Source organism: Felis catus, chromosome D2 (assembly GCF_018350175.1).
Source record: "Felis catus isolate Fca126 chromosome D2, F.catus_Fca126_mat1.0, whole genome shotgun sequence".
NCBI classification, from domain to species: domain Eukaryota; kingdom Metazoa; phylum Chordata; class Mammalia; order Carnivora; family Felidae; genus Felis; species Felis catus.
Window position 1 is genome coordinate 63837044 of NC_058378.1, and position 12250 is coordinate 63849293.

The 12250-nt window shown below is 37.7% G+C and overlaps 1 long non-coding RNA gene across 1 annotated transcript; it reads left to right on the plus strand.

Moving 5' to 3' along the window:
• Positions 1 to 9820: 9820 nt before the first annotated feature.
• On the plus strand, positions 9821 to 10841 carry LOC123381045. Its single transcript, XR_006587546.1, has 2 exons — positions 9821 to 9981; positions 10192 to 10841. It is a non-coding gene; the product is annotated as an uncharacterized LOC123381045 (long non-coding RNA).
• Positions 10842 to 12250: the final 1409 nt, after the last annotated feature.

Sequence of the window (12250 nt, forward strand, 5' to 3'; positions counted from 1 at the left end):
TAGGAAAGTCATTGATTTTCATTTTGTTCACTTTTTTCTTGATATAAGGGTAGGAATGATGACTTCCAAACTCTACATATTGGAGCTAAAATGGAAAATCATGCCTTTCATTTGAAAACTCATACTGCCAGTCCTAAGAATGTTCATATATTTGACAATTTCTTATCTTATATTTCTGTTTTCCTGGACTCTCTGTTAGATGTTAAGCTTCTTAATTTGACTTTTTAATGTTCCTGTATTTTTCCTCCTATGTTTTTGTCCCTACAGTGGGTTGAATTGTGACCCCCAAAACATTATGTCTATATCATAACTCCGAGAACCTATGAATATGGCCTCATTTGGAAAAAAACAAAAGCAAAAACAAAAAAACAACCAAAAAAACCTCTTTACAGATGTAATTAAGTTAAAGATCTCAAGAGATAATCATCTTACATTGTTCAGGGAAGCTGTAAATTGAATGACAGGTATCTTTATAAGAGACACAGGAAGGAGGAACACAGAGAAGTAAAGGCTATGTGAAAATAGAGGCAGAGACTGGAGTGTTGTCACAAGTCATGAATGCCTTCAGCCTCCATGGCTGGCAGCGACAAGGAAGGATTTGCCTTCTGACTCTTCAGAGAGGATATGACTCTGCCATCACATTGATGCCAGAGTTCTGGTCTCCATAACTGTGAGAGAATAAATTTCTGTTATTTTAAGCCACCAAGTTTGTGGTAATTTGTCTTGGTAATTCTAGGAAACTAATATACTGGCGATTATTCCAGTTTTAGTAGTATTTACCCAAGCTTATTTTCCTATTCTTCTGTTTACTTTCAAATTTCTGCTCTTATTTTTAATATTCATGGTATTAATATTTCCCATTTGTCCTTTCTGTATATATTTGGTTCTTTTTGCTCATACTAATTACTTATTTTTTTGAGGTTATCTTTTCATTGGCATTACATTCACCAATTTCTTTATTTTTTTATTGGTTGTTTTTGTCTTTCTTATTAAAAGCATTATTGAAACATTTGACATGACCCAGCTGTATATTCATAGTTTGCAGTCAGTTACTACAATGCTGGCTGGAAGTTTCATGTTTGTTGATGGTGGGTCTGACTGTTGGGTGACCAGGTGGCTATTTTACTGGAGAATCTTTAATGTCAGTGTGTTGGATGTTTTCTTTTGGACTAATAAATTTCTCTAGAGGTGAATTCTGTGATCTTCTGCCTAGAGATATGTATTTCAGAGTTCGTGTTCTTTGAGGTAGAGGTCACAATGGTCAGTATATGGAGTGTTAGTCAATTCCTGAATGTCAGTGAATCCCATTATCCTGCCTTCCAGTGCCTAAGTTCCATTTCTGAAAGGACTTTCTATTTATAATTCTCCAGAATAAAAAGAGATATGTTTACCCAAGTTAAATGACAGAGGATATCTCTGATAATTTTACAGTCTCTCAGGAATTCCCTTCATTTTGAGCACATTCCTCACCTGTGCCTTAAGAGTTTCAAGATGCTACTATATTTAAGAGCTTTCCAGTATACTGAACATGATTAAGCTTCATATTTGTTGGCATCATTCCTCTGTCAGCACCTATATTTCATCTTTCTCTTTTCTGTTAAATCATTTTTCACTCTTCCATCCTTTATGCATCTCCCCAAACCTATTTGTTCAGTTGCCATTGTGTACTGCCCATTCTATCAGTCATTTAGGATTTATAGCATTTATTACAATGTATTTTTTTTTCTAGCAGAAATAAGAAACTCATATAATTATGTTAAGGCTTTTAAAGCTATCATAAAAGGGTATGTGCAGCTTCACAATTATATATTTGTTTAAAAACCTACATACACTCAAATATACCTATGTATCTATAAATACATAGACACTGGGAAACAAGATAGAATTATAGTCATCAAAATATTATATAATGAACCAAACTCTGAGTTTATGCAAGGTTGTGCAGGGTTTTAACTTATTTTTTTTACTTCTATATATTTTTTAAGTAGCCAAATATGAATAAGGATTGTTTTTCAATTACAATCTATTTTTTTTTTCAGTCAAGGTTTTTACCTTAAAGTGTTATAGTGTTCTTTGCTATGGAGGTAGGGCCATTTATGTCAACAATGAATACTTCTCAATTATACAGTCTGGAGAACAATCACACAGGTATTTAGGACAAATAATTTGAATGTAAAAACTCAAGGAGTCATACTAAGAAAATACCTTCAGGGGAGCCCAGTCATACATTCTTTGCATAAAGCCACTAATGTTCACATGTAGTCAATGTGTAATAAAATCCTTAAAACCCATTGTCTAATGCTAGGGAAAAGTCTCAAATAATGTCCTTCAATGCCTCCATTTTCTCACTTTATTATTATGCCATCAATGTGATCCATGATGCCAATAATGGATATTGGTCCTGATTAGTCCAAACTTCACATTAGAATACTTCTCAACGTATTGTTCTTGGCAGTCATCAACAATGATTTGGAATTTGCAAATGAGATAACACCTATTGGTCATACAAGCTCTAGAAACAAATGTCTGATAAATTGTTGGGGTCAAATCTGGCCCACATTCTCTCTACTGCCCTGAATCATTGCCCAAGTGCCATAGAAATTCCCTCTATGCATCTGGCTACCCTCAAGTACTTTGAAATGGAAGTATTTCTAAGTTTTATTATTTCTCTGGCTCTTACAACTTCAATATACATCTGTGCAGAACTTCTCAATTGGTGTGAAAATGTTCATGTGTGCTGAGGTGCTATTTTATATATGTCCTGCTCCTCACCTGAATTTCACATTTCACTGAGATTAGGTAAATTGCCTGAGGTCATCTAGTTAATTTAAAAAATGGGCTTAGGACACCTGGGTGGCTCCGTTGTTTGAGTTTCTGACTCTTGATTTAGGCTCAGGTCATGATCTCAGGGTCATGAGATAGAGACCTGCAAGTCGGGCTCAGCTCTGGGCATGGAGCTTGCTTAAGATTCCCTCTCCCTCTCCTTCTGCCCCTCTCCTGATCACTCCCTCTGTCTGTCTCTCTCAAAAAAAAGGGGGCGGTGGGCCTAAAAATGTGGGCTTACCCAGTTAAATTTTAAAGTATATAGCAAAAAAAAAATGAAAGTAAAAAATAAGGAAGATGGATGTGAATTGTGGGAAAGCTCCTGGAGACTAAGCCTCAAATGATTGCGTTCATCATTTGTAACGGGGAGTATCTTTCATTGAGACCAGTTTTGTGTCGATCACACATCATAGACCACCAACTACTCCATCAGTATTTGGAAACAAATGAATTGGGACAAGCTATGATTACATATGGTCTGCACTTGCAGAGTGGTAGCTGGGTATTCACCTCTGCCTAGCATGCATGGCTTCCAGACAATATTATAATAATTGGGGAATAGTATCTTGCTTGTAGGGACTAAAGAAGCCATTGCCTGCCCCTCCACATGAAACTTTGATTTCAACTGAAAATTTGGGAGCCACAAGAATCTCTTCTTCCTTGCCTGACTATTCCTGGAAAAGTGTGACTCTGCAGCACAGAAACTTTCTTTATTGATAGAATAACTTGAGAACAAAACACCGTTTCTTGGCTTTGTATTTGCGTTGTTAGATTTTTTTAAACTTGAATTGAGCAATGGCAGTATTGATGCCAGATTTCTTTCTAATGAACATTTCTCTGGTAGTACAAGAGTCCCAACTCTCTGAATGCCTTGTGCCATTAAACGTGGCATTTTCACTTCTAAAGGGTTTATTACAGAGATACAGACTTGAACAATTTGCTAAGACTTTAAGCAAACTAGTAGGAAAGAAACAAAATCAAACTTGCCCTGAAACAAATTCATAGAATAACAAATTGATAATGCAGTATAAATTGAATAGCAAAAGATGTCTATAGAATCTCAATACAATAGATCTAAGCCAAAGGAAAGAGGACTACAAAATCCACAACATGGGTAGAATGATGTTGTCGACCAAAACTATAGCCAGGTTTAAGACCTCAGTGTCCCTACCTTCACCCAAACTCTTGGTGTACAACATGGTTATAGTTACTCATGCCGTGATTTTTTTCTTGTCACCATTTCTCACATACTCCACATCTCATTCATTTGTATAGCCTGTTCGCCCTAACTAAAATAAATCCAGACTTTGAATGTTTTTTACTAGCTCCGTGCACCTCTTGAGTAAGATCATGTCATTATTCTACTCAAAACCTTCCAGTAGTTTTGGTTTTTACTCAGCTTAATAGCTGAAGCTCTATGATGACCTTCAGGGTCCTATGTGATTTATCCCTTGGCTATCTTTCTGACTTCATCTCCTACTTTCTCCCTACCTCTCTGTTCTTCATTCCTTTTTGATTCAAATCTTTGCTCTTCCTAATTACTCCAAGTGTGGTTCTGCCTCAGGGGCTTTGCACTTACTGTTCCCTCTGCTCACTTATTTTATTTAGGTCTGCTCAAATCATATGCTATGACAAAGATCTCCCAGAGAGTACCACCAAAACTACCATAAACTCTTCACTCTCTATCCTCATTTGTGGTTTTACATTTCTCATGGTGTTCTTTGCTACCTAACATGTATTCATTTCTTTGTTTTTTTGTACCCCGCTCATTGGAATATAACCATCCCAAGAATGGGGTTTTGTTTTACCTACAGCCCTGATCTCAGTCTTTTTGAGTATTCATAAAACATCTATTGAAGAAATAAAGGATGGGGAGAAAAAATGAGGAAAACAAGGAAATAGGTTTATGAAAATTGTTATCTATTTTGATGGAAGGAAGGACGTTTACCAGTACCCCAGTGATTTTTATCAGCCGCTTTTCTCATCTTGAAAATAATATTTATGTAGTGTATATAGATATATTTGGTTTAAAATCTTGCTTGCTAGCTACTAGTGACACCATCATGAGCAAATTCGTTTTTTTTATAAATACTTCTTTATGGTTTTGTAAAGTTAGAATAATATTTTATAAGATACCCTTAGGATTATAGGGATTAGAATATACAAGGGTGCCTAGTAGAGAGCCCAACACATAGCAGGTTTTCAAAGATTAGTGTCCTCCTATTAAACTGTGACATTTCTCTCCAAGTTTTAAATGGTAAAAGAAGCTGTTGGGTTTTTTTTTTTCAGACTTCCAGGTTTCCTTGACAAAACTAAAAACATTGCATTTACAAAGGCAAGAACTAGAGGGAAGGAAATAATTGGAAATAAAAAAGGTAATGGAAAAGTAGGTCTGTGATTTCCCTTCCCACTTTTAAATAAGGCTAGTCCTCATTACATATGTTAAATGGAGCAAATGTCTTGGGTACCTTTGTGATTTCTATCACCACTTGCCTCATCAGACTTGGGCCATCATGGGACCTTTGCCCCGTGAGTTAGTTGACAATCTTTTAGGTGTTATTCTTCCATGAGATACTTACCTTTCAACAGAAGACTCTTAAACTTGGAGATGAATGTGTCCCCAGACTCCAAAAAGAAATGGATGAGTATTGCCCTGCCTTGAGCACTTTGGTTCCCTATCAGGCATTGTATGGAAGTAGAGCTGTCTGCTCAGTGCCTGTCAGTTTTTAATGTGGAGATGTTTACCTGGGGCAAAAAGAAATTCTCTCCTCTGTAAGACAAATATTGCATTTTTGCGGCCTTGAAAGACCATTATTTCCCATTATAGTGAACAGCTCACCCTGGAAGGATGAGCCAGGCTGATTTGTAGTGGTGGTGTCGCAGGATCAGGAATGGGATGTCATGGTAGTCAGGCCTTTTTTTCCATCTCCCCTCACCAATAAGAGTGACTCCATTTGCCACCCCTAACTGTATATGCTCTTGGGCATTTTAAGTCACTCTGTCTACACACATGCGTCCTTAATCATAAACCTCACTCACTCTTTACTAAGTCCTTCAGGGATTCTCTCTTTGTTTTGTGTTTCATGTTTGACAGTTTCTTACAGAATGAGGCTTGGAGCATTCCTGGAAATGTGTTATAAACAATAAAGGTTGACAAAGCCCCCTTTCCTTTCCTTAGTGTGTGTGTGTGTGTGCGTGTGTGTGTGTGTGTGTGTGTGTGTGTGTGTATTTGTGGTGTACACATTTTTTCTCAAAAAGCTTAGGATCTAACATTGCCACTGAAAGCTGTCAGTCTTAATGATGCTTTTTCTCTGCCATTGGATGGGATGGGTTTTTTACTCTTATGATTATTATTTTGGAAAGTAGGTAATATCTTCTTTAGAAGAAAAGAAAGAAAGAAAGCCAAATCAAATCAAACACAAACCTCTGGGCTCTATTATGGCATTAGGCTTTATGTCCCAGAGCAGGTCAGAGCATACCTTTGATATATGAAAATTTGCCGTTGCTGGGTACATTTCATTTACTGAAATGCTATTTGAGAGCAACTTTATTAAAGATGCAAGACACTAGTACAATGCCGCTTTATTTTGTGTCACTGCTTTCATATAAAATCCTTTCACCAAACACTTTGGAGAATTAAATAATACAAGACAGGAGAGAGTGTTCTGTATAAATTATACAACACTATGGTATAAGGAATAATTTAAAGAATCTGTTAGAAAGCTGATAGCTAGGTCTCACAGAAATTGAAAGAAATAGGAGAGATTTTTCAGATTTTTTTTTAATCCAAAGGCGAGCTTTTGTTATGAAGAATGGCTTAAAGTAGTGAGTCAAATTGAGTTCCTAGCGGAACGTGGAGTCGATGTTTTACTATCCCAACATGCAACCTTCTCTCCACTTCTACTACATACCTTTCTAAATTGTTCCCAGTGCTTTTATTTTGTGAGGAACCTATGAGTAATTCTAGCAGATAGTAATGACCTATTATCACTTAATGTCTTGAAAATCCTGAAGTTTAAGGTGATTATCACATACAGAGGTTAGAATCACAGAGGTAAAATGATTTACACATGTGATCATAATATACTAAAGTAGCAAATCCTTGAGTCACACTCAGGTCGAATTGCACCCAAAGCCCGGTGCTTGCTACTACCCCAGTGAATTTAGCAGGAACTGGAATTAACAAGCCTCATCGCTCACTGGGTATATTCCTATAGATTCCAACAATGCTATTTAGTCAAGCACTCTCAGTCTTTGTTCTGACATAGCTCAATGGCCTTAATTCATAAAACCAAAAGTAGTTGCAATGGCATGAGCCTCTAGGAGAGGATGCTATAAATAATTTTCATTATTCCAAAGAACTTTCCATGTCCTTGCTTTTAAATCAACAATAAAAGGTGATTGGGCAATACACTATTCATCAGGTGTACTGAGGTGACATCATCTTTCCTCTCATGACCTGGAACAAACATGAAAGATGGTATGACAAATATTAAACTCATACTCTTCTTTGGGACCAGCAAGAACCCTGATTTTGTTCTGGGAGAGAATATGCTCACTTTTAAGAGATGAATTGGTAGAAGCCAATCATGAAAATGCTGGTTTTCTGTTTTTCACATCTCTTGCCTTGAGCATCTGACAGTCTTAGCCAGTGAGACTGAAATGAATTTTGCTCATAAGGTACTGCTTTCTCCTCTCCTTTTCCTATGCCAAATGTGTCTGTGATGTCTGGAGCCACAGCATCTATTTTGTAACCATGGTGCATCACACATAAAAATGGAGGAGAACATAATAAGGACTGGAAAGAAGAAAGGATCTAGATTTTGAGAACCACTTTGACTAGCTGTCAATCTCTAAATATTTGACATGTGAAAAAAGCAACAGCAACTCCTGTTTGTTTCACCTGCTCTTAGCTTAGTGGTTGTTTTATTTATTTTTTATTTATTTTGAGAGATAGATAACAAGCAGGAGAGGGACACAGAATCCCAAGCAGGCTCTGTGCTGACAGCAGGGCTCGAAATCACAAACTATGAAATCATGACCTGAGCTGAAGTTGAGAGTTGGATGCTTAACTGACTGAGCTTCCTGGGTGCCCCAGTGGTGGTTGCTATTTACACTTGATCTCAGTCCTAACCAATAAACATAGACAATCATGGCCAATACATATAGATTCACCTGGGGCGTGAGATTAGGGTTGAGTTATATAGAGAGAAATTCAAAGCTAAGGAGCAACAGAGTAATTCCATCTGTGATGATTTTGGACAAGGTTATACTTCTCCATGATACTTAAATTATAGATGTGACAACCAAGGTCATGCATGATTTCTAAAAGCCAACTGGCTAAGGAACCATAAGTATCACTCATCCAGCACATGTAATTACTACCATATTTTCTTGACCGCATATGATTTGCAAAGGTATTCATATGTGCTTTTGCTCACAGCTTTGTATTGTAGGCCAAAAACTAGGCTACAGGTAAGTAAATTTGGATTCTGCATCTGGAAATTCCATTTTCTAGATGAATACATCAGTCAGCATAAGCTAGATTGTGCTACAGTAAAGACAACAAACAATACAATTAAAATAAAATAAACAATCTCTGAGTTTCAGTGGCTTAGAAGAGTAAAAGGCAGGGCGCCTGGGTGGCACAGTCGGTTGAGGTCCGACTTCAGCCAGGTCACGATCTCACGGTCCGTGGGTTCGAGCCCCGTGTCGGGCGCCGGGCTGATGGCTCAGAGCCTGGAGCCTGTTTCCGATTCTGTGTCTCCCTCTCTCTCTCTGCCCCTCCCCCGTTCATGCTCTGTCTCGCTCTGTCCCAAAAATAAATAAAAAACGTTGAAAAAAAATTAAAAAAAAAAAAAAAGAAGAGTAAAAGGCTTATTACTAACTCACACCACCTGCCCATCATGGGTCAGCTAGCAGGCTCTATTTTGTGTTGTCCTCATGATGGACTGAGGCAGCGGGAGGCTCCATCTCCCTGCTTCTGTATTTTCCTTACTAGGAAAATAGATAAGGCAATTTATGCTCAACTCTTAAAACTTCTAACAGAAAGTGACACATATTACTTTGCTCCATTTTCACTGGCCAAAACAGGCCACGTGACCAAACTGTCATCATGAAAGCAGGAAAATACAATCTTCACGTGAAATTTTGAGTATGAAGAACATGAAATATTTAGCAAAATGCTAAACACTCCCTCACACAAAGATACTGAATCTGTCAGTTCCCTTCTCTAGAGACTCATTGCCCTCATCTTTAGCCAAACATTTATTTCAAACCCTTTCTTGACTGCTCTAAACATACATAGTCCTGAAAATTGAGTTGTGTGGCTCTTCACCGCTGATTCAAAGTCACTCAACTTTGGAGCTAAACTCAGCAACTGTTTGACAGCTAGGAGACAAAGCCTGTGAGTTACCTTCTTCACCCTCAGCTCTCACTAGTTCAAAAGAATGTGGGCGGTTGCAAGAAGAACACGTGGTATGGACTTGCGTGCCTTCTCTGCCTCAACAAAGTAATGAAATATATTTCCACTTCACCTCCGTGTCTCTGGCTCCCTATTATATGAAGGCAATAAAACAATAATTTCTTTGGACCCCCAGCACACCCTCTGCAGAATGCTAGTTGGCCGATGGTGCTAACCGTGCTGGGTGAATAGCACCCAGTATGATGGATGAATGAGAAAAGGAAAAATGACTGTTCTCTGAATTTGGTCTGAGGGCCTGATTTTTCCTAGAGGCATAGACTTCATGGACACTTTTTCCTGTAATGCTCAGTGGGAATTCTATTTCCTAATGACCTCCTGTAGCTGCTGTCACATTTGCCTAAACTCTTACAGTTATGTAAGAAAAAAGGCTTATTTATGTCTCATGTTGGAATAACTTGCCACCATTAATCACAGAATTTAGGAATAACTGGTAAGCTTTTCTGAACTTTGGTGTGATCCTTCAGATGTTTCTATGGACTTCTCATGCACAAATCTTACTGCTCTTCTAGCAAATGTTTTGCCTAAAATGAATGTGCAAGCCACCTTGTCACCAAAGTTCTACAATGAGGAGATATGTCATATACTTCAGACCACCTTTTGAATTACCCAGATTGAGGCAAGAGCTCTGAAACAGCAACTTCAGCTGGACCAAACTTTATTATCAGCGTGACCCGGTATGTTCTATTTTTTGCCTCAGGGAAAATAAAATGACCATCCATATGTTTACGTGGCATGAGATAACAACTTGGCCTTGACATTTTTAGGTCTGAATTATTCAGTTGTTCTATTTTGTTTTGTTTTGTTTTGAGTGGTTAAGCAAAGCTCAGAATGATTCCACCTTTACACCTTTATTTTAAGAGCTCATTCTCGGCTTTTCTCCTCAGTTAAACATACGGGATACTTCCAAGTGTGAGTGACAAAGCTGCCAAAATGGTGATGAATATTTCCTTCAAAGCTGATAAAACAATCTCTCCATATCGTCATCCAACAAAGAACTGAACACTTCGAATGCAATTTGTATTATGTAGAGTTTTATTTGTTTCAATTTACAATGAATTGAGTTTTTCAGATGGAAAATGAAAGCAAGAATTGATTTATTATGAGAGCACCACTCTGGGGAAGGGAAGGAAAAGAGTTTCACCCAATCTTTGGTCTTTGCTGCATGTTCCTGGGACAATGACAGTTCTTGCTTCACATGTTACTGAGCAGATCCATGCTGTAGAGTAAGAGTGACAGGGATAGATTCCTGAAGGGTGAGATCCCAGGAGATCAGTGCAGGTAAAGAATGATATGTGTTATAATCTAATGTTAGCCAACAACTCCTCTTGCTCTACTTGGTATTGTTTGCAATTTAATAGTCCTCCTTTGCTTTCCCCCCTCCTTGTTTGCCACTTAGTATTCTTATTCTTAAGTTTCCATTTTAAGCTTCCATATTTCCTATGTGTTGTACTATTCTTCCTATATGATACTATGCCCTCCTCCATTCTGAGATTCCTGAGGGGCATACCAATAAAAAATTCAAGTTTAGAATGTTCATAACTGAGTGCACTTGATTTTGCATATTCCAGCTCTGTCTTCTGTTTCAGAGAATGTTATCAATGTCTTTTCAAAAGTACATGACAGTAACTCAAGGAAATAACTTTGACGAAGACTAAGGTAAAAAAGTAGACTTAACCTACAAATCTCGAAATGGTTTAACTGTAACATACTTTTTTTTTCCTCTCCCCACCTCTTCAATAGCAGTCCTCTACTTTAGCACAAACTCTTTCCTACTTCCTAAATTACTGAAATAATCTCCCAGCTGTTCTTACCTTGCGTCGTCACTTTCTAGAAGCCATAGTTCCTGTCACAGAATAAGTGAACACTCAGAGACACATGACCATTTATACCACTTCCCTATATGAAAGTGTTCTTTGTGTTTCCAATACATTCAAGGTCAAGTTTAAATTCATTAGCTTATCATATGAGGGATTTATAATAAATAAAAAAACATGGCCCATTCCTTCGTGGAGAATCTAGAGCAACAGGGGAAAAATAGGCAAGTAAACTCATGGCTGTAACCCAGTATGATGAGTGTGCTGATAAAGACATGAATGTGTGTCATGGGAGCACAGCAGAGGAACAGTTTAATTGGACTGGCAGTCACGATGGGAGATTAGAAGAGGGAACGCTTGAGCTGGGTTTTATAAAATAAATAGGGACTAACCAAATGGAGAATAGGCAAAGGCATACAATGCTTGGCATTTGCTAAAGGAAAAAAGTATGTAGGCTAAATGTATGTATGTGTGCATGATTTCATACCATATCATGGACCTTCACCAGGGCCAATTAGGCCATCTGCTAAATGCTTGGAAGACATGACACTCTAGATCTTGTTTCTAAAAGGTAAATTCGAATCAATGATCATTCTATCATTAAAATCTTAGAAATTCAGAAACATAAATATTAACATAAGGACATTTATTTGCAGGTGTAGATGGGCAAACTGCATATGGATAATTAAAACAATCCATAAGAAGTCTAATAAGGCAATTGGACATTCCCTCTTAAGCAATGGGGGTCTGGAATTTCAGTTATTTTAAACCATATATCAACTCCCGATTATTTTGGAGGAAGTAATTTCATAGGTCTTCAGCCTATGTATCTTTATCAATCATAGTACAGGGTGACAACATCCTCTTCTGCTGTCTTAGAACATTTTATCATTCTTCTGGTAGTTATGTATTATCTGTGACTTTCTGCATATTTGATTTTACAACTAAAATCTTCAGTTTTTATGGACCAATTCTGAAGAACATCAGAGGTCAAATGTTTATATGGATTTCCCAGAATTAAAAGTGGATTTTGGGGTGGGGGGAGCCTGGGTGGCTCAGCCAGTTAAGCGTCTGACTTTGCCTTAGGTCATGATCTCGCGGTTTGTAAGTTCGAGCCCCATGTTGGGGT